This window comes from Bos grunniens, chromosome 7 (assembly GCF_055505025.1).
Source record: "Bos grunniens cultivar Pamir isolate PY7600 chromosome 7, Bosgru_T2T1.0, whole genome shotgun sequence".
Taxonomy (NCBI): Eukaryota; Metazoa; Chordata; class Mammalia; order Artiodactyla; family Bovidae; genus Bos; species Bos grunniens.
In genome coordinates, this window is record NC_141171.1 from 22,188,588 (window position 1) to 22,208,841 (window position 20,254).

At 48.2% G+C, this 20,254-nt stretch overlaps 1 protein-coding gene across 8 annotated transcripts in view; it reads left to right on the top strand.

Moving 5' to 3' along the window:
• P4HA2 (prolyl 4-hydroxylase subunit alpha 2) overlaps positions 1–20,254 on the top strand; it is a 157,501-nt gene that overhangs the window by 103,566 nt on the left and 33,681 nt on the right. For 6 of the 8 annotated variants that reach the window (XR_015166894.1, XM_086410385.1, XM_086410395.1 and 3 more), the window contains one exon: positions 17,044–17,173. The gene's annotated coding sequence lies outside the window, so the exon portion shown is untranslated. Of the gene's footprint in view, positions 1–5,524; positions 5,616–17,043; positions 17,174–20,254 lie in introns of those variants that run through there. The other 2 variants (XM_086410396.1, XM_086410386.1) reach the window with 1 other exon arrangement.

The following is a 20,254-nucleotide window of genomic DNA, read 5'->3' on the forward strand; positions in this document are numbered from 1 at the left end:
AGCCACGGTGAATGTAAATGGTGCAGATCTTTGCTGTGGGGAGGTGGGACCTCAGGAGGCTGAGGAAGTTCCTGCCCAAGGGATCCCATAGTGGATTCCTGAAACTCTTCCTTAGACTTCTCCCAGCTTACACACCCCCAGGACTCCCGACCACCACCCCCATCCTGAAATTCCTTTACCGCCTTCCTCTTTACTTCCTTTGGGGTAAGTATATCACCCCTGTCCAGGGGTGGTCCACTTGAGTATGTCTTTCCTAGCCCTTCAGGCTCTGGGCTGGGTAATCCATCTCTGAAGGCTTCTCCCCTAGGGTCAAAGACAGGGGTGTGGTGGGGAGTGGCTCTTCCAAAATCAGAGGTATAAACTTTTCCATTTCATTGAGCAGTTTCTGGGGTAGTTCCAGGGTCCATGGCAGTCATCCTCCACAGTGGGTCCTTGATGGCACCCCTGACTTGAGGGGACGTCAGAGGCCCGCTTTGGACAGCACCCTCCCACAGGACACAGGCCTGGGCAAGGCTGTGTTCCTGGAGATTGGAGGCAGACCTTCTTAGGAGTCACACTGTAGGCTCACTGCTGAGATGCCCTGCTTCTGGACAGTGAGTTAGGCAAGCTGCTTCAGTCCATCCCCAATGCGCCCTCCAGGAAACTCTCAGAATTTCCTTTTCAGGCTTGTTGCTCTTATTCCCTGGGGGATTGCTGTACTGCTGAATCCCTATCATGCTGAAGCACCAGGTCACAGGGCAGTTTACAGGGTCTGGGAGCCCTCTCCAAGGTGGGGATGGTGGCAGCTGGGTCATGCCTCACCTCTGCCCTGGTGGCCTTCACTTATTCATTGCACACCCCACCAGGCATCTCTGCTGCTCAATACAACCAGACTGCTCACTTCATGCATTCTTTATTCATTCAACAAAAACATATTGAGTGCTTTTCCATATGCCAGGGCCCATGCCTGCCCAAGGCTGTGGTAGAGAGATCTATAGGGACAAAGACTGTGTTTATCTTATTTATTTATGTTTCCCCAGCAGCCACAGAGAGCCTGCCACAGAGAGGGTGTTCAAAAACATTCCTTAGTAACAATATTATTGTTGTTACAGGAATTATGATTACAGCTCATCCCTCAGCCATGGCCCAGAGAGAGGCAGGGCATGAGGGGATCCAGGAAGCAGAGACTTGTGCTCTTCTGTTCCTGTCGTCTTGGAGGCATGCTCAGGGGCCCTGTCCTTCAGGGGAGCCTCAAGTAGCTCAGGGCACTATGCCCAGGCCTGCTGTATGAGGCCAGATCTGTCCAAGGTCAGGAGAAACTACAATTCTTTTTCCTCAATGGACTGGCAGGCTCTAGCAGGAACAGATGCCCTTGGGAGATGCCCTTGGGACTCAGCCTAGGGTGGGGGTTGAGGGAAGGGCCGAAACAGGAACAATCTCCGGCTGAAGTTGAGGCCAACCCAGGGGACCGCCCAGAGTTGGAAGCAGCCCCGAGTGGGGTGTGTAGTGAAACTGATGAAGCAGCCCTTGAGGATACCTTCCTGTGAAGTGCCAGGGGCTGACCAGAGAACCAAGACCCTAACCTGCCCTGTCCTGGCCCTGGGGCCACAAATCTCTAGATACAGTCTGCTCTATTCAGGCCAATACAGCCTTCCTTCAAGGCCCAGCCCTCTCCTGTCAGTCAATAGCCTGGATTCCAAGGAGATCTGAATCTTGATAGGGGCACTTCGTCTTCACGGGATGCCCACTCCACAGTTCTGGCCACTCCAGGACCCAGAGGGTACACAAAGAAGAACCCAAGAAACTCCCGTTTCAGTGTAGCCTATGTGGCCCGACTCCAGGACCCATGGCCTCTGGCCTTCTTTGGGTCTGTTCACTAAGCAGTCTGTTGATCAAGGCTAGGAACCTGTGAGTGTGCGGGGTGGAAAGAACAGCAGTCTGGGGCAGGGCTGGATGGGGAGGGGCTGTGGGGACCTTCTGCAGGGCCAGAGCTTGGCCCTATAGTGATAGGGAGCAAGGCAGGCCTTAGCAATATTCGAGGGGCCACTCCCGTACTCTTGCCTGGAGAATCCCATGGATGGAGGAACCTGGTAGGCTGCAGTCCATGGGGTCGCTAAGAGTTGGACACGACTGAGAGACTTCAATTTGACTTTTCACTTTCATGCATCATTGGAGAAGGAAATGGCAGCCCATTCCAGTGTTCTTGCCTGGAGATATGGGGTCGCACAGAGTCGGACACGACTGAAGTGACTTAGCAGCAGCAGCAGCAGCAAAGGGGAGGAGACAGCCAGGGGCATGGGCACCAGGTAACATCTGGAAAGAAGGTCTGAAGTGATGTAGCTTTTGAAGTGAACTAAAGGCAATGCCCCACATATCCTGGGATGACAGGGCTAGTCAAGGAGGGAACAAAGCTGGCCTGTGAGCTGTGTTTGGTGCAGCAGAACTCAGGGGAGGGCGTGCCTGTGACAGAGGGAGTTTCCCAGCTTTAGTTTTGTGCCATTTGATCCCTCAACAAACTTTTTGAATGCATGCTGTGTGTTTAGCCTAGACCTGATTAAGTAGGCATGGAGATGTGGGGACTCCCCACCCTGGCGCAACCCCCCTGGGGGCTGAGAGGCTAGAGGCTCTACAGAAAACCGGCCTCTGAAGATCCAAACAGGGACAAAGCCAATTCTGACAATTGGAGCCTAGTTACTGGCCTTGAGCCAGATTCCAGGGCAGACACGAAAGCTGAACCAATTCTCATCAGGAAACTCAGCCTTGGGAAGGGTGAGCGTCCACCCCAAGCTCACATATTTTCTATGCACTCAATCAGGGGTTTAGACCCTGCATTGGTGACTTATGCCATGTCCCTTGCATCAGAGTCTAGACATGTCCTGATCATGCCTGCAGTCCCCAATAGCACCCCTGTCGGACCTGCTTTGTCTCTGTTTTTACAGAGAAAACCCATCCGCTCTGGGACCCAACAAAGGGACTGCCGGCAGCAGGGTAGGGGCAGGTTTACCCAGCTGGGCCCAAGGAGGCTCTGGCCCTGAGGCCTGGGAGTGGAGAGTGTTGGGAGGAATGGAGGGAGGCAGCAGACAGGTGGGAGAGCCAGGGGCAGCCCAGCCCAAGTAGGGAAGTGACAGAACAGGTTGATGGAGGTGGGAGTGAGGCCCATGTAACTGAGTGCTTTCTTCAAGAAAGCAGCTTACAAAGGCCCTGTGGTCTCAGCCCCTGCCTCAAAGACACCCACAAGCTTACCCTCTCTCCTGCTTCTTGCTCAGCCCAGAGGGTACAGTCGGCTTGCCCTAGAATCACCCAGCCTCTCCTAGCACCAAATGCCTCAGTGCTGCTACCTGTAGCCCCCAAATAGAGGCCCAATGCTGGGGTTCTCACCAGCTTCCCGTGAAAGTTGAAGGCTTCTATCAGCCAGCCACACTGGGTCCCTGAGCAGAGAAGCTGCCTTCTTTTACAAATCAGCTTCTCCAGGCAGAACAGAAGAGGGATCAGGAAACAACTGGATGGTCCGTTCTGTTCCCTAGACGCTCTCGGCCTTGGCGTGACCATCACCATACTCTAGCATAAGCAGGGGCTCAGGATCCATCCCTCTGCAGCTCTGGGGGAGAGACATGGCTGTCAGGGGCAGGTCAGACTACTGAAAGTGCAAGGATGACAAAGAGGAACAAGCGTGGGAGGCGGCCCAGGAACCTAATTACTGAGGCTCCTGAGACACATGCCACTGCTCCTCTGTCAGCTTGGGACTCGCTCCCTGGGCCTGGAGTCCTGGCACAGTTTAGCTCTGTGCTCTGCCCCAGGCCACACATCCACAGACACTCACGTTTGGCAGCGACCTGGCCAGGACACTCTGTTCTCCTGACTGAAGACTTTCCTCCTCTTCTGACCATTAGAGCTGACACTGGGGCCACTCAGAGAGAAGGCCAGGCCACTTCCATATTTCTAGGCTTTCAGTGAAATAAATATGGAAAAAATGTGAGAACAATGTTTGTTGTAAGGATTTTTTTATTTATTTGTTTACCTAATGGTGGCACTGGGTCTCACTGTGGTGCATGGGCTCTTCATTGCTGTGCGCTCGCTTTCTGTAATTGAGGCAAGCGGGGGCTACTCTTTCTTGTGGCACACAGGCTTCTCATCGCGGTGGTTTCGCATGTTGTGAAGCACAGGCTCTAGGTGCATGGACTCAGTAGTTGTGGCGCACAGGCTTAGTTGCTCCTTGGCATGTGGGGTCTTAGTTCCCGGACCAGGGATTGAACCTGTGTCCTCTGAATTGGCGGGCTGACCACTGAACCACCAGGGAAGTCCCTGAAAATTGTGTTTCAAGAATCATGGTTTATAATATTTATGCTTTGGTCATTTATTCAACAAATATTTTTGAGAGCCTCCTATGAGTCAGGCACTATTTTAGGCCTGAGTATTGAATGACTAAATGCTTGTAACACACATGTAAAATGTATAGCCTAATTTGGAGATAACTTCAAAGATTTAAATTCCAGACTTCCTAGTCCTTCTCCTCAAGATGAACCTTAGCAGCCCCTACCCCTCATACCTTTCTTACTGGTATAGATTTAGTCTCTATCTCCTACTACCCAAGAGTCTTGGAGACCACGATGAGATTGGTGGAGGCCTCAAAGACTTCCCCAAGATTCCAGCAAGCATGGCCCTGTTTCCAGCCTGTCGTCCCAGCTGCATCCTCTGTCTCTAAGGGCCACCCACCCCTCTACAGCACCAGCAACTTTGGTCTCTGATTTGTCTTGATGAAATGCCCTGCCTGGTGGTGCCCAGCACTGCCAACTGGTGCCTGTGGTGCCTTTAGCGACTGAGTCACAGGCTGGCATGGACTGTTCAGGCTGACTTCACCTCCGGGCCTGGCTTTGGGACACCCCAGCTGTGACCACCTGGTGTGAGCCTGGCCGTCTGTGTTGCTACGAGAGTGGAGCAGAGCTGTGCCCCTAGAGTGCAGCGGCTGCCAGCTGGCTCCAGGGTGTGGGAACCCAGGTGCAGGGGGCCATGGGGATTAGAGCAGAAAAAGCCATATACAGGCCTGGAAGGGTGAAGCTGGCTTCAGGCTACTCCAGGCCCATGGGGTGAATGGGCTGCAGGAGGAGCCCATTCATGAGTCAGCCTCATGTCCTGGGTGGCTATATTTTTGGCTCCCAGGAATCTTCAAAAATCCTTTCCCACTTACTTTTCCTCCCAAGGCTAGGCCCATAGCTGTGCAGACCCAGGCTCAGCAGTGGGAAGTGGGCAGAGTCCTCAGTGTCGGGGTCTGAGTTCTTCACACCCCACATCTCTTGTTCCCACCCCCTACAAAGAGTGTACATGTGATGTGGCCCCTGCTGAGAGAACACCCGATCAGATTGTTTGCTGCCTGTGAGATCATCTTATTTGCAGGAAGGTAGGATTGCCTAAGGAACAGGAGAGGCAGGGTTGAGGGGGTGTAGAGGGGTGCCTCTCCCACTCGGGAAGCCAGGATTGCTCAAAGAGAATGTATAATGAGCTTTCTACGTGCTGAGAGTTAAGCAAGAACTGTCTCATTTCAGGGAAGAGGAAGGGAAAATGGCAGATCTGGAACTGGACATGCGCTGAATGTTGGAATGGACTCTGCCCACAACTCTGGAACCAGCAGGCCCTGAGAGGTAGCTGTGTCTAGGATTAAACAAGCTGACCACAAAGAGCTGTGACATTGGGCGTTCAAGCATGCAGCATTGTTGGCCCAGCCAAGGAACACAAGCATTCTCCCTCTGAGAACTGTGGTGTTCCTGAGCCAGAGTTCCCACAATTATTGTTAAGATCTATTTATTATGCTAACACCAAGGCAGCCCCCTGCAAAGAAAATCGCAGATCCATCTAATTTGTGAATACAGCAAAGTGATTTCCATAGTATGTTAAAATAGTTATCGACTTGGTGATTTTCTAGGATTGTAAGCTTGATTTAACATTATAAAATCCATTGATTAATAGATTAAAGAGAAAAAAGGAACATTGTGATCAGCCCAAAAGACATTTGATAAAACTCACCAGCTATTCACAGTAAAAAGTTGGAAAATCGTGAAGAGGAGGAAACATTAACTTTTTAAATTGGTTATTGGTTAAATACCATATGTGTGCGTGTGTGCTCAGTCGTGTCTGACTCTGCCACTCCATGGACTGTAGCCCACCAGATTCCTCTGTCCATCGGATTTTCCAGGCAAGAATACTGGTGTGTGTTACCACTTCCCCCTTCAGGGCATCTTCCCAACCCAGAGAGTAAACCTGCTTCTAACACATTGCTGGCGATTCTTTACCACTGAGCCACTGGGGAAGCCCTAAATGACATATACTGGAAACCAAGAGCCAATATTGGACTCCAACTCTACAGTTCCCATTACCGTCCAAACAACGGATATTATCCAAACAATGTCCCTTCACTACTGCCGTGAAGTGCTGCTTGGAGGTCCTTACTAGGACTATAAGGTGGAAAAAAAAGAAATAATGGATTAGTAAAAGAAGTAAGTAATGGAGAGTCAGAGGGTCATTGCTGGCAGATGTTATCATAGTTGTGTCTTCATAAAATCCGGGAGAATCAATTGAAAAACTCCCATGACTAGTAGAGGGATCTAGTCAGATGGAGCAGAATAAGGTATATTCGTATATGTGTTCAGATTTTTAATACCTTTTAAAACGATTAAGTCACAACTACTGATACTTACCGCTGGTGATAGTGCTTTGAAACATTTACATTTTCTAGGTTATGTGTTTTGTCGGGGTTTTAATTTTATGTAAATAAATTTGTATTGTATTTATAACTAGAAAGAGGAAGGTAATAAAATGAAAAATAAAGAAAAGAAGAAAAGGATAAACTTTCCTTTTTATGTGAAAACCTTACAATAATATACTTCCACTTGGCCCTCCCTTCCTTTCGATTGAGTTGTACATTTACTGCTACAAACATGATGAACTCCATAATGAAGAGTTGTTATTTTTGCTTTAAATACTCAGTTGTCTCTTAAATTGTTTAGGAAACAAGAAAATATATTTTATATCTACTTATTACAGACCTTTGTTCTTTTGTTTAGAGCCAAGTTTCCATCAGGTATCATTTCTCCTCAGCGTTAAGAACTTCCTTGAACATTTCTGGTAATGCAGGTTCACTGGTGATAAATTCTCTCAGCTTTTTTAAAAATTCAAAATATTTTTATTTCTCATTTATTTTATAGAGATAGTTTTTCTGGATATAGAATTCTTGGTTGATTTTTAATAGCATATTTAATATGCTGTATATTTTTTATGTTTTCATGTTTTCTGGCTTACATGACTTCTGATGATTGATAAGTGTTCATTCTTATCATTGTTCCTCTTAATGTAACGTGTTTGTGCCTTTCATTGTTTTTAAGATGTTTTCTTTGGTTTTAAGAGATTTGATTATGATGTGCCTGGATGTGGTTTCCTTTGTATTTATCCTGGTTGAGGTTTTATAATCCTAAGCTTTTGGGGATGATGAGTTAATAATTTTTAAAATAAAATTTAGAATTTTAGTCACTATTTTATTTAAAGTTTCACCATAATCTCTTTCCTTTCCTTCTGGGACTCTAATTTTATGCATACTAGTCTGCCTGATATTGTTTCCAGGTCATTTCCCTGAAGCTCTGTTCACTTTTTTTCAGTCTATTTTCTTTCTGTGTTTGCATTTAAATGGTTTCTATTGACTTGATTTCAAGTTTATTGAACTTTTCTTTTGCAGAACCCAGTCTTAACGACAACCTGGTAAAACTTTCATTTTATAGATTATGTTTTTCAGTTCTAGAATTTCCATTTAGTTCTTTTTTACAGTTTCCATTTCTCTGCTGAGATGGCATATCTGTTCATTTATTATGTCCATCTTATCACTGAAAAATTCTTGAACATATTTATAATAGGTGTTTTAAAGTCCTTATCTGCTATTTCCAGTATCTGTGTTATCTCTGAATCTGTTTCTATTCTCCTGGCTATATATCATATTTTCCTGTGTCTTCATATGTCTGGTAATATTTGATTGTATGTTGGGAACTGTGGACAGTACATTGGTGAGTCTGGATTATGCTCTTCTTTATGGAGTGTTGAGTTTGTTTCATTGGGCAGTAAATCTACCAGAGGCTTAATTTGATCTTATTGAGGCTTTGTTAGGGCCTCAATAAGTAAAGTAATGTATTCTGTGTGGCTCAGTTCAGTTCAGTTGCTCAGTCGTGTCCAACTCTTTGTGACCTCATGGACTGCAGCACGCCAGGCTTCTCTATCCATCACCAAGTCCTGGAGCTTACTCAAACTCATATCCATTGAGTCAGTGATGCCATACAACCAGCTCATCCTCTCTTGTCCCCTTCTCCTCCCACCTTCAATCTTTCCCAGTGTCAGGGTCTTTTTAAATGAATCAGTTCTTTGCATCAGGTGGCCAAAGTATTGGAGTTTCAGCTTCAGCATCAGTCCTTCCAATGAGTATTCAGGACTGTTTTCCTTCAGGATAGACTGGTTGGATCTCTTTGCAGTCTAAGGGACTCTCAAGAGTCTCCTCCAACACCACAGTTCTATATGGCTCAGTTCAGTTCAATTCAGTCGCTCAGTCCTGTCTGACTCTTTGCGACCCCATGAATCACAGCACACCAGGCCTCCCTGTCCATCACCAACTCCCGGAGTTCACTCAGACTCACGTCCATCGAGTCAGTGATGCCATCCAGCCATCTCATCCTCTGTCATCCCCTTCTCCTCCTGCCCCCAATCCCTCCCAGCATCACAGTCTTTTCCAATGAGTCAACTCTACACATGAGGTGGCCAAAGTACTGGAGTTTCAGCTTTAGCATCATTCCTTCCAAAGAAATCCCAGGGCTGATCTCCTTCAGAATGGACTGGTTGGATCTCCTTGCAGTCCAAGGGACTCTCAAGAGTCTTCTCCAACACCACAGTTCAAAAGCATCAATTCTTCGGCGCTCAGCTTTCTTCACAGTCCAACTCTCACATCCATACATGACCACAGGAAAAACCATAGCCTTGACTAGACGGACCTTTGTTGGCAAAGTAATGTCTCTGCTTTTCAATATGCTATCTAGGTTGGTCTTTTAATTTCATGGCTGCAGTCACCATCTGCAGTGATTTTGGAGTCCCCAAAAATAAAGTCTGACACTGTTTCCACTGTTTCCCCATCTATTTCCCGTGAAGTGATGGGACCAGATGCCATGATCTTCGCTTTCTGAATGTCTATATGGCTAGAGTGGCCCTATTCCTAAGGTATGGACTTTCTAAGATTTTAATTAAATGTTCAGGGTTTTCAGCAAGGTCTTTCCACCCTGGCCAGATCAGGTCTCAGCCCTGTGTGAACTCTGGAAGCTCCGTTTAGTTCACAGACTCAGAGTTTTTTTTTATCCATCAGGCTTCAAAGAGTCTTTCTCTGCAACTGTGCAACTTAGACAAAGAGTGTATCTGGGCAGATTTCTAGAGCTCCTTCTCCATGCAGCTCCCTCCTTACTCTTTAATATCCTGCCCCACAAGTTCAGCCACCTCAGTAACCTCTATCTCTGATCTCTATTTCCTTTACTCATCTACTTTGCTCTGTTTGGGCTCCACTTCCTTCTGCCTTATTTTGGAAAATGCCCTAGGAAAAGAACTTTAGTGAAAGTGGAATTCACCTCTTGTGTTTCCTTTCTCTCAAGAATGAAGGTTGTTTGATGTCCAATGCCTGTAATCAGTTACTGTAAATGTTTTATCTAGCTTTGTATTTGTTTACAGTGGAGAAGTTAGTTTATTACCAGTTACTCACCCATGGTTGGAATCTAATAAAATTTTAAAAGAAGAAAGGAAAATAGGGAACCTTAATTCAGAATGTGGATGTGATGCCACAGGTGTCTGAGACTCTAAGCTGGAGCTGAAAACAGCTGGGCCAGTGGGGCCTATCCCTTTCCAGTATTTTCTAATCCGGTGTCAGAATTGAACCGAATAAAACTTCCAGTTCTGGCCATGGTGGCAGGTAGTATCAGAATAATACTCCTGCCAAAAACAGTTAAGAAACCTGGATGAAATATAAAGGACAACTCTTTGAGGACATTGGAGAACAACTAATGCAGGTAAGAATTGAAGGATTATGATCCTTGAGAAAAGGGAATAATGTGTAGTGAGTTTCACATTTACCCTGGCTTTTCCCCTGAAGATTTCCCACATTGGTGTGTGGAACAACTGGAACTTTCATACACTACTGCTGGGAGAGTAATTTTGTACAACCATCTAGAAAAATGGTTGGAAGTAACAACTATAGCTAAATATGTGTATATCCTATGACCTAGCGATTCCACTTCTGGGTTTATATTCTACATAAGTGAATGTTTATTTCCACTAGGAAATAAGAATGTACGTGTGCAAATATATACAAAGCAGTTTTATTTAAAATAACTAAAAACTGGAAACAGTCCAAATGTTTGCCAACAATAGAATGGATAAATTATGATATATTCAAATAATGGAATACCTACAGCAATGAAATAGAATGATAGACCACCAAAAACAGCAAGATGGGGCACTACCACAACCATAATGTTGAATTTAAGAAGCAGACATAAAAGTATATAGTGTATAAGTTCACTTTTATAAAATTCAAAATCTGAAAAAAATAATCAAAGAAGAAAGAATAGTAGTCAACTTTGGGAAGGTTTATTGACTATCATCAGGTTACAAGGGACATTATGGAAATAGTCTATATCTTGATCTAAGTGATGGTAATATGAATTTACATGTATTTGAAACACATTGGGCTATATGTTAAGCAGTTTTCTTTTTGTTGATTGTGTGTGTTTGTGTGTGTGTGTGTGCACTCGGTTGTGTCTGATTCAGGCAAGAATCCTGGAGTGGGTTGCCATTTCCTACTCCAGGGGATCTTCCCAATCTAGGGATCAAACCCACATCTCTTACGTAGTACCACCTGATTATATCTTAATACGTTTTTAAATAAAAGTTTAAAGTGGCCCTGGCTGCACATGCCATTCCACGCCTGCTGGCAGGAGTCTCTAAAGTTCAAGCAGCTTTCCAGTGGGCAGAAGGAGGCCCTGCCTGGCCAGCACAGGCTTCCATGTGAATTAGTCATCCCCCTCCCCCAGCCTTTTTGTTTTTTTATTTTTGGCCACACAGCATGGCTTGTGGGATTTAGTTCCCCAACCAGGGCTGAACCTGGCCTCTCAGCAGTGAGAGTATGGAGTCCTAACCACTGGTTCAGTTCAGTTCAGTTCAGTCGCTCAGTCGTGTCTGACTCTTTGCGACTCCGTGAAGTGCAGCACGCCAGGCCTCCCTGTCCATCACCAACTGCCAGAGTCTACCCAAACCGCCAGGGAATTCCCCCACCCCAGCCTTTGGACCTTCTGTCTCCCAGACCTCCATTACTCCCCCTGGCTGACTTTTCAGAGGCCCAAACCCCATTCCCTTAACTGACCACTAGGAGGTGAGATACCCTTCTGCAGGTTCCCTCAGCCCCTGTGACTCATCATCAGTTTTCTTGTCTGTGTCATTGCCCCCTCCCCCGCCAAAAAAGAACCCCATTAGCTCTGTCAAAGGCTGTTGTCAGACTCACCTCAGCTCTGTGTCTGTCCCTGGGCACCGAGGACTTGGCACCGAGAATGTGTCAGCAATTATTTATTGACCTACTGAAAGTAAGTGAGGGTGTAGAAGGCTTCTGAATTAGCCTTAGGCTGAGTGATGCTATTGTGAAAGAAAGCAGATAGGCCTGGCTGCCCCTCAGTATAGCCAGGGCAGTCCCGAAACTAGGTAGGTCACTGAGCTGGACCCTCAAGTGTAGGCTGCAGGCAGCTTTCCCAAAGTCCATGTCTTCCTTCTGGCTTGGTGCTCCCATAGATTGAATCCAACCAAAAGTCATAGGGCAGGAGCATCTGCTGTGTCATCATGTAGGTTGGCAGTCAGGAGCACAAAGCAGGAGGGGAGAGACAGACAAGGGTCTGAAGGAGCAAGCAGAAGTGTCCTCCTCAGATGCTGTCTGTGAAGTGTTAGGTTCCACTCCCTGGAACGGACAGAGTGCTCCATCCCTTAGCTGCCCTATCAGAGAAGCACTTGGAGAATCAGGGGAACCCAAAAGAGGACGGCCCATCCCTTCTCCTGTGGCCCCTCTCTTCAAGGAATCACCTCAATAGGAGCCATGATATTTTATGCACGCTCAGAGTCCTATCAGCGGCCTCCTGATCTCCTTACCTAACTTCACTGAGCTACTGGCCCTTGGGTTTTCTTTAGGCCTACTGGATCCTATGGCCTGAGGCTCCCCCCAGGCTGCAAGTCAACTTAACTGGCTGTGAAGGGCCTTGGTCACCCATGGTACTCTCTCTGCCTTTCCCACTACCAGAGGTCCCAGCATTGGAGGTGTTCCATATGGCCTGGAAAACATCTCTATCTGCCCATGTTTATAGTTGCTCCTGTTTATGCAGTTCTAGGCAAGGGCTCCTGTTAAACCTTGGCAGGTTGTAGGAATAGAGCCCAAGATCAAGAACTGAGGGGCTTTTTGAGCAAAACTGGGACTGCTCCTTTAACTGGGTGGCCCATGGTGGGTTCCACGCGCCCTCTGCTGGCCATCCTCATTTTTGCAGCTGGAGCTGTTGGGGCAAGACCAGAGCAGCAGAATTCTTCCAAAGAGATTTGAGGCCTCATTGCATGTCAGCCCAGGGACACAGATAACTGCTCTTGTTCTGGGATGAAGTAAAGAAAAAAAATTCCAGGTCTTGATGAAGGTAACGGGTCAGCCTCGCCTAGATGTATTTGGTGACTGTTGGAATGAGAGAATAAAGCTTGCTCCCGAGACTATTGACACATGACCGTGTCTGATGGCCAGACACTGCACGATAGCCACGTCTCTACCTTCACTCTTCAGCCAGGGAGATACCCTGTCCAAACTATCCCTGCTTGCCTTGGAGGTGTGACTCCTGCGGGTGATAGAAGCGGACATCTTTCTGATTCCAAGCATCAACTGACTGGTTCACGGTTAGGGATAAAGTCAGATTCTGGTTCAATGTTAACATTAAGTTGTGAAACAGAGTCAAGGCTAAGGGCACAGCCAAAGTACAGAGCACAGAATCTTCTCCTTCTCGTGTGAGAGGCCAAGTCCCACAAGCTTGTGCACGCGTGCACACCTCTATGTGCCTGTGTGCATGTGCCTGTGTGTCCAGTGGGTAAGGATCCTCCCACCAAAGGCTGTGGCCAGGTCAGTCAAGCTTCTCACAGGTTCATGCGAATGATGGACACAGGGAAAAATGTAGAAAACTACAAAAAGTAAAATTGTGAATATGAAATGCTAGTAATTATAACATTATGTCATGGAAACTAGTTAACTGCGACTCAGCCGTGTTTTTACTGGGTAAGTACAAAATGTGCTTGTATGAGATGTGAGTGTGCTGGAGTAAGTTTGATGTGGTGTGGAGTAGTGAGGGGCTCCAGAGGAATGAATGCCTTGGCCTCCCTGTGGAGGGTCAGAGTCTGGAGCAGCGTTCCTTGGACAGAGGACGGGGCTCACCAGCAAGATCAGATGACTGCGTCTCCTCAAGGCGCTGGAGGAGAGTCAGAGCCACAACCACAGCTGATACAGGCCGGGTGGCTGAGGGCTGGAGAGAGCCCACAGGAGGGATTGGACTCCTAAAGGCCTCATCCACAAGGGTGACTCAGGATCCTGTGATTGTGTGGAAGCAGACATACCAAATCATACAACTGTTTTGTACAAATCAGCAAAGAATACCCCATCTGCAATTCGTTTTATTTCTATCTACTGGTACATTGTCATAAATAATCAAATCTACAATGTCTGTGACGGGAATGGAGTCCCAGGCTTGTGCAGTACAGACTTTGCACAACTTGACTGGGCCAGGGTCACTCGTGGATGGATATCCACCTCATTCCGGACAGAATATGAGGTGCCTTAGAAACATGCATCACTAGAGCAGAAGTGCATTCACTTAAAAATAGGAGCGTGGCGGGGGGAATGAAGCACAGGGTGAGGAAGGGTGATGTTAGTTAGTGCCAAGACCATGATTAACTGGGTGGTTTGTGGAAGGAGCCTCATGATGGGGGAAACCAGACGCTGTGATTAAGGATTCCATGTCAGTCTGAAACTCTCAAGGGTGCTGCTATGATCTCTAGGGGTAACCAACCCTCTCCCCGTTCTTGTGTTTTCTGAGGGCTGCCACTGTTTTCTTTTAGCAAGACCTACTTTGGGGTGGCAGGGTCAGGGGAGCCAAGGATGAAAAGACCTTGTTCTGGGTGTGAATTAGGGCCTCAGCCTGAAGAAGGAGCACAGAATGGGGAGCAGAACTTTCAATAAATATTTGCTGAATAAATGAATGAACATAGGCTTCCTGGTCTACCTCCTTATTAATTCTTAAATCTGCCAGCTTCTTTCTCTATGCATTGCCATTCCCTACTTGAGATCAGCATCAGCTGTCATGTAGACCCTACACCACCCCCATCCCCAGTCACTCCCAGGCTCTGCTCCCCCTTCTCTTCCTCCCGACAGCAGGCAGACAAGATGCTCTCCCTAGATCCCAAATGGGATCCTGCTCCTCCCTAGCTTTCACCCTGGGGTGGCTGCCCCCTGCCCTCAGCATCATATCCAAACCCATTTTGGTGGCCCACGAAGTCAAGGGTGCTCTGTCCCGAGGACACTGCAGTCTCACCTCTTGTTTCTCTTGTGCCCTCTGCTCTACTGGCTTCCTGATATTTTGACAAGGACTAAAAAAAAAAAAAATAGTAAAACCACTGAATGTTCAGCCTTTTAAACAGTAGCTAAGTCAGATGTTCGAGAGCTATCCCCACTCTCACCTCATCCTCACTCATCCCTAATCCCTCCCCCAGCCCAAGGCTGGGGGAGGAGAGACAGGATGACAGTGGGAGTAGGATGGGGCTCTGTGTTGTAATAACAATAATTTAAAAAACATATTTCTAATATCAGGATTTCTAAGCACTGCACCTAGCTAACTCCTGGCCCTCTGGGTACCGGCACCAGCCCAGAAGCTTCTTGCTCAAGATGGAAGTGGGACGAGTGTGGTGAGGAGGGAAGACCAAGTCTAAGCCCGTTGTCTCCACCCTGAGGGCCTGCCCTGGACCTGCTGGGTAATTATAGCTCGCAAGGCCCTGGATGCCTTTCTCCACCCTGTAATGACAGCCCAGCTTGTGCTTGCATTGCTGTCTTGAGTTGCAAGGGTCCATGGAGGAGGCAGCTAGGAGGGGACTTGTAGCCATTCCACTGGGTCTGTCTCATTTTTGCATGCACCAAGTGGACGCTCTGGGGGGACCCACTTGGCCCTGTCCAGGGCTGGCACCGCAGGCTCCTGGGGATTCTGCCAGATTCTCTGCATCTACCCTAGGGTCCTACACCAGGCTGTAAGACCAGACTACCTGCGAGGCCCTAATTCTGAAGCAGTAGGGCCACCACTGGGCTTCCCAGGTGGTGCTAAAGGTAAATAACCTGTCTGCCCATGCAGGAGACATATGAGATATGGGTCTGATCCCTGGGTCAGGAAGATCCCCTGAAGGAGGGCATGGCAACCCACTCCAGTATTCTTGCCTGGAGAATCCCATCGACAGAGGAGCCTGGTGGGCTATACAATCCATAGGGTCACAGAGTCGGACACGACTGAAGCCACTTGGCATGCACGCAAGGCCACCACTAGGTGGCCCCACTCAAGCTGCACTTCTTGCCCTCTCTCCCCGGCCCTGAGTCAAGCTATATCGTCTTTTCTTGGTCCCTAAAGGGAGGAACCTGGAGAGGAGGGTTGGACCCAAAGTCCAGGTGCGTGCTGACTGTGTTGAAGGGTACAGATGTATGTCAACATGCACAATAGCCTCTGCGGCACTGATCTCAGGAACCCTGCTCTGGGGAATTCCATGGAGGGACCAGGCGCTCATAAACCCTGGCCACGTTTCCGGCTATTGTGGTAGTTTCCAGTCTGGGAGACCTCCTGCTTCCCAGGTCAGGGATCACAGGTGAGTGGGGAAAGGCAGGAGCAGGGCAGGCTCAGGATGCCTCTTCAGACCCCTGCCTTTTAGAGCAGGGGTCCTCAGCGTTTTTGGCACCAGGGACCAGTTTTTGTGGAAGACAACTTTTCCATGGATGAGGGAGGGGAATGTTTTCGGGATGATTCAAGCACATTATATTTATTGTGCACTTTATTTCTCTTATTATTACATTGTGATATATAATGAAATAATTATACAACTAACCACAATGCAGAATCATAAGGCATTAGATTCTTCTAAGGAGCGCACAACCTAGATCCCTCACATGCACAGTTCTTGGTAGGGTTCATGCTTCTGTGAGAATCTAACAGGACACAGAGGTCAGGCGGTAACGTGAGCGATGGGGACTGGCTGTAGATACAGATGAAGCTTCACTACTCACCCTTCTGCTATGTGGACCAGTATGGGTCCTTAGCTCAGGGGATGGGGACCCCCTGGGTTTAGAGCAAAAGGCTGCATCACACCTGCCTTCCCATTCATCCAGTTACCTGTCTGTCTAGCACAGATATTTTTGTCATCTCTTTCTGGAGAGATGCCAGGTCCTTCTATGGGGTGGGGGTGGTGGGTAGACATGTCTAGCCTGCTTTGAAGAGCCATTGGCCAGGGTTACCACTTAGAGACAGCGTGGGGGAAGGGTTTCATTTGGTGATGCCCCAAATGAAACCAGGCTGGGGTCAAAGTTGGCAGTCACCTGATCCTGAGCCCAAGAAGGGTTTCTAAGACTGGGACTAGGTGGGCGTCTGTTCACCTGCCAGTTTTCCCCACTAGACAGAGCCCCTTTGATCTTCATGGTCCCTGAACCCCTAGCCAGGGCCTCAGCAGGTGCCCATCAAATGTTTGTGGAGTGAATGCACGAATGAATAGGATAGAGCCATTACCAGAAGGGAGGTGTGGCTTTATTTACACAGCGGATTTGGGAGGAAGGGGGTGTGACATGGCTGCTCAAAGTGACTCTTGATTTATTAAGTGACCCAAGATGTGTGTACTTAGTGAAGCCTGTGGAGGCCACATTAGTGGGACATGTCCATTTATTCATTCCTGTATTTTTCTTTCCCACTCTCTGTCTAGGTTCTGGGTTCTAGGCTCTGTGCTGGACCTGGAGACACAGTGATAAACAGGCCAGAAGCAGCCCCCATCCCTAGGAAGGCAAAGTGGTGAAGGATGCGGACATGACAGTCAGATCATCCTGATTACCCAGGTGAGTCCAAAGTCCAACAGTAAGTAGCCTTCTATGAGACAGAGGAGGAGTAGAAGGAGACACTTAGGAACGACTGGGGCCCAGGACGCTGAGGCTCTGTTGGGGCCTCAGTCAGCCTTTTGGCTACAGTTTTATGGAACAAGGCTTTAAGGAGACACCCATACCTTCATGTAGTCATGAAATATTTATTGACTCCCAGTTTTGTGTTAGCTGCTGAGGATGTGATGATTGACAAAAACCCACGTTGTTTATGTAGTCCTGGAGACCCCAGGCCAGTGTGTGTGTGTGTGTGTGTGTGTGTGTGTGTGTGTGTGTAGTGGTGGGCAGGGCAGGGGGAACAGACATTAAACTAAACAATCATTCAACTATAGCAACTGCTGCAAGTGTTACAAAGCATGTAGGGCATGAAAGGCTGTTACAGGAGGTTTTGACCTGGTCAGGGAAGCGAGGAAATTCCTTCTGGGAGGATCTAAAGGATTTAATTGGGGAGGAGGGACATTTTGCTAGAGAGAAAGAAAAGAATGTGCAAAGGCCTGGGAGTGGAATGGGGAGGGGAAATGGCCAGTTAGAGGGCTTGGAGGGGAAGGTCAGTGTGGGTGGAGAAGTGAGCAGAGGCCAAACCATTCGCGGCCTTGTGGGTCACTTTGAGGACTTTTTTCCTGAGAACAATGCAGTTTACTAAGCTGAAAGTGATGGGTTCAGAGCTGCATTCTGAGGAGGTCACTGTATGGAAGAGAGACGGGAGGAAGCAATGGAGGGGGCGGTCAGCTGGGAAACTGCTGCAGTCATTCAAGGGCGAGAGGATGGAGACCCGGGCTGCAGGACTCATTTTGCCCCAGATAAAACCTAATTCGCAACTCTCACGTTTTGCTTTTTTTTTTTTTAAGTACACATCTCTTTGATATTTAGACGCCTGAGCCAAGTTATTAAAGGATGGTATCCCATGGTCATATATTAAAGAAAGCAAAGAGGATGGAGAAAAATGAGTGGATTAGAAAGAGATTTAGGTGGTAGAATTGAACAGACGTGGGATATGGAAGGACACAGCCTGGGCTAGGGAAGAGGGAAGTGCTGAGGGTGATTCCCAGACTTCCAGTGAGGTAACTGGGGGTGGGGGTGGGAGTGGGTTCCCCAGTGAGGCAGGGAGTACCAGAGGCATGGAGCAGGAGAAGGGGAATGAGCATGAACTCCACGTTGGGCATGCTTTGACTGAGGAACCTGTGGACACTCAGCAGAGATGTAGACTGTGCAGCCAGTCTGGAGTTCAGGAGTCAGGGGCAAGGGTAGGGAGACAAATGTGCTTCATCTGTGTGTAGGAAGAAGTTCTAGTAAGAAAGAGAATAGGAAAGTAGAGTGCCTAGGCCTGAACTCTAGGGAACCCCTAGACTAATAGGGAGGGAGGGGTATGAGGTTGGGGTGAAAATGGGCAGACTTGGCCAGAGAGGATAGTGTGGGACAAGAGTGTTTCCGGGAGGCAGTGACCAAAGGCTGCTGGGTGTCAGGTGGTGCTGGGGGCTTTGTCAAATAAGGACTGGAGAGTGGGCTGTTGAATTTAGACTTGGAGGTGACGGAGAATTTGTTTGGTTTTGCGAGGGGGACAGAAGGCCCACTGCAGGGTTCTGAGGTTTGGGAGAAAAGTGAGGACAGATTGCTCTTTCAGAGAATTTTGCTGTGGTCGAGAAGGAGAGAGATACTGCAGTAGCTGGTGAGGTCTGATGCGGTTTTGTTTCCATAGTGAAAGTGAAAGTCGCTCAGTTGTGTCCGACTCTTTGTGACCCCATGGACTATACAGTTCATGGAATTCTCTAGGCAAGAAGACTGGAGTGGGTAGCCTTTCCTTCTCCAAGGGATCTTCCCAACCCAAGTATCGAACCCTGGTCTACCCGCATTGCAGGCAGATTCTTTACCAGCTGAGCCACAAGGGAAGCCCTTTACTGTTTCCACAATTGCTGCTAAGTCGCTTCAGTCATGTCCGACTCTGTGCGACCCCATAGACGGCAGCCCATCAGGTTCCTCTGTCCCTGGGATTCTCCAGGCAAGAACACAGGAGTGGGTTGCCATTTCCTTCTCCAATGCATGAAAGTGAAAAGTGAAAGTGAAGTCGCTCAGTGGTGCCCGACTCTTAGCGACCCCATGGACTGCAGCCTACCAGGCTCCTCTGTCCATGGGATTTTCCAGGCAACAGTACTGGAATGGAGTGCCATTGTCTTCTCCGGTTTCCACAGTAGAGGTCTGAAAATATTTTTAAAAATATTTATTTATTTATTTGGCTACACTGGGTCTTAGTTGCAGCACACAGGATCTAGTTCCCTGAACAGGGATTGAACCTGGGCCCCCTGCATTGGGAGCACGGAGTCTTTAGCCACAGGACCACTAAGGAGGTCCCAAGGCCTGTCAATATTTATAGGTCAAGGGGTGGAGCCATTTGAGAGGAGGAGGTTGAACATTCAAGATAGAGAAGGGATGATCCATCCAGCAAGCTCCTGAGAAGGGGGAGAGGATGGGAGGACCTGGGCAAACAGAGGGAGGCTCCCCGTGGTATAACAGGGTATAGTAGAGGCAGGAAAGTCTCTCTGTTTGGTTTTAGTTGAGCTCTGGGGAGATCAGCTGGTGGCTGAGGAAGGCCAGAACAGTGGTTCACTCCGTGTTTTATGTGTTGTGTGTATTTCTGTGTGTGCTCAGGCCTTCCCCAGGTCTGGGCTGCCAGCCTGGATGGTGTGCCACAGGGAATATCCCCACACTTGTCTGGGCGGAGGCTGGGCACCTCCCACTCCGGGCTAGCTCCCTGATGAGATTCTCAGACAGTGTTTCCCCTCATTCATGAGCAGAAAGGTTCACAGAACAGGCGTGGGAACCTGCTCTGTGGCCAGGGCCTCCGCTAGCTCAGGCCGAGATTTGCAGCATCCCTGCCTTCACTCCCTCCCAGACTGGACTGGCTGAAAGTGGCGTCCACTATTTTTGGCCCGTATTGTATATAAGGGCTCGGGAAAAACAAAGGTTGACTCCAATGTGCCCCCCTGCCCATCCCCCGCTTTGACCAGTCTTCGATGGTCTCCCTTCTCATCAACCTATTCAGCCACA